This window comes from Choloepus didactylus, chromosome 5, assembly GCF_015220235.1.
Source record: "Choloepus didactylus isolate mChoDid1 chromosome 5, mChoDid1.pri, whole genome shotgun sequence".
Classification (NCBI taxonomy): Eukaryota; Metazoa; Chordata; class Mammalia; order Pilosa; family Megalonychidae; genus Choloepus; species Choloepus didactylus.
In genome coordinates this window covers 77,478,181-77,480,256 of record NC_051311.1, presented here as the reverse complement: position 1 = coordinate 77,480,256, position 2,076 = coordinate 77,478,181, and the positions used below count along the sequence as shown (strand labels likewise).

Genomic DNA, 2,076 nt, shown 5'->3' with positions numbered 1-2,076 from the left:
GGAGTTTAAAATATTTATAGATAAGGCTTCCATGGCCATCGCTCCCTGCTGGGTCTGTTCTGCTTGCCACTCCCTGCCCTACAGGGCCTAGTGTAGTTGGGTGGCTTCAGCGGCCTCCCCCTGAGGGGCACCATGGCTTCAGGGTCTCAGCCTCCACCACAGGGTGGTGTTGGGTGCAGCAACAGCTCTGTGAGTCTGAGGCGCGGCCACAGTGCTGGGAGGTGGCAGGGCCCTGCTGGGTCCACTCATGGTGCCACCACGATGCCATCATAGGGCAGGAAGGCCAGGTGTACTGAGTTCTTCACCTCCTTTTAGACTCAGATCTGCCAAGTTGTCAGGCATTGCTTTTGAAGACCTCAGAAAGGCCATTAAAATAAGACTGCAAATGGTATGTGTATTTATCGTGAACCAAATGAATTCCCAAAGTAGTGGTTTCACTCAGCGCAGGTGAATGGCTCTTGAGATTGTTATTTTCCTACTTACTGATGTGATATGGATGGCTTCCTCAGAACTTACTTCATATGTTTTTACTCAGTACAACAAACCATTCTTCAGCACCTTTGCAAAAACATCTATGTTTGTTCTGTACCTTTGGGCTTTATTGTTTGGAAGCCATGGAGACAACAGTGTTCAAGAGGATTTTGAGGAAAGTATGCTGCTTTTTTTTGCAGATGCTGAAGGTTACTTTGCTGCTTGCACAACAGATACAACTATGAATAGTTCTTTGAGTGAAACTTTGTATGTTCCTGTGAAATTTTATGATCTTCCAGGTGAAAAACCTGAGAGCACAAATACTGACACTGAAAAAACTCCCAAAAAGTCTCGTATAAGGTTCAGTAATAGTATGGAGATTCGACAACTTCCATCAGGTCATGCATTGGAAGCTAAGTTGTCCTGCATGTCACACCCTGCTGTGAAAGAACAAGAATCCACACTGAAAACTGTAGGGAAACTTACTGCAACTCAAGTAGCAAAAATAAGCTCTGTGTGTGTGTGTGTGTGTGCGCGCGCACTCACGTGCATGTGTGTGTGTGTGGTTTTTGGCAAATTTGTCATGTCAAAAAGCACTTTCAGACACACAATTTGCTATAGTTAACATTTTATCTTCAACTTCTGGACTTTTTACCTTAATCCTTGCTGCAGTGTTTCCAAGTAACAGTGGAGATAGATTTACCCTTTCTAAACTATTAGCTGTAATTTTCAGCATTGGAGATGTTGTGCTGGTAAACCTGTCTGGGTCTGAAAAATCTGTTGGAAGAGATGCAGTAGGTTCCATTTGGTCTCTTGCTGGAGCCATGTTCTGTGCTGTCTATATTGTCATGACTGAGAGAAAAGTAGACAGAGAAGATAAGTTGGATATTCCAATGTTCCTTGGTTTTGTAGGTCTGTTTAATTTGCTGCTCTTATGGCCAGGTTTCTTTTTCTTCATTATACTGGATTTGAGGACTTTGAGTTCCCCAATAAAGTAGTATTATTGTGCATTATCATTAATGGCCTTATTGGAACAGTTCTCTCCAAGTTCCTGTGGTTTGGGGGCTGCTTTCTTACCTCATCATTGACAGGCACAGTTGCACTAAGCCTTACAATAGCTCTTCCATAATAGCCAATGTGTATGCAAAAGGTGCCGGTTTCTTGGTTATTTTTTGCAGGCACTATTCCTGTATTTGTTTCATTTTTTATTGCAACTCTCCTATGCCATTATAATAATTGGGATCCTGTGATGGTAGGAAGCAGAAGAATTTTTGCCTTTATATGCAGAAAACATCGAATTCAGAGGGTCCCAGAAGACAGGGAACAGTGTGAGAGTCTCATTCCTATGCACAGTGTTTCTCAGGAGGATGGAGCTAGTTAGCTGTTGTCTGTAGCCCAGCCTGATAATAAAATATACAGTGAAGAGATAATCCCTGGCAAGTTTTTGTAGAAAAATGTTTCAGTGCCTAGTCTGAAAAATAACAGTTTCAGTTCTTTGAAACTCTAAAATATGTTTTCTTCATATCTGTTTTCTTCATTTTGATAAAGAAGTACTTTGCAGTGTACATATTCTTAGAATTATAGGGAGTTCCAGTCCACAGGCCA

General features: G+C 42.0%; 1 pseudogene; it reads left to right on the top strand.

The window, feature by feature from the left end:
- Positions 1-247: 247 nt before the first annotated feature.
- On the top strand, positions 248-1,871 carry LOC119535059 (annotated as a pseudogene).
- Positions 1,872-2,076: the final 205 nt, after the last annotated feature.